Genomic DNA, 373 nt, shown 5'->3' with positions numbered 1-373 from the left:
ACTCCAACGATGTTCTTACAATTCATGCTTATATAATGTATCCTTATATTAAAAATGGGGTGTTATAATGGGCTTATGTATCCTTATATTGTTCACAGTATAGTATAACATATCTAGCAAACACCAAATAATAGTTATATAATTTTTACTTGTTATTTATTGGATAATTTGTTGATAGATATTGAAACAATGCAACATTCGATATGCGATGAATATTGATGTAATGTAGTGAACCAGTGATAATTACTTTTACATTTTTAACAAAATGTTATAATAATAAATCCAACAAAAAAAAAATTAAAAAATCCAAGAAAATCTAAATTAAACAATTCGAATTACTAAATTTTGAGAGAAACTTTTAAAAAATATTATT

The sequence above is a fragment of the Odontomachus brunneus genome, unplaced genomic scaffold (genome assembly GCF_010583005.1).
Source record: "Odontomachus brunneus isolate Ranch 3 - 2012 unplaced genomic scaffold, Obru_v1 Obru_scaffold_153, whole genome shotgun sequence".
Taxonomy (NCBI): Eukaryota; Metazoa; Arthropoda; class Insecta; order Hymenoptera; family Formicidae; genus Odontomachus; species Odontomachus brunneus.
This window is presented reverse-complemented; position numbering follows the sequence as displayed.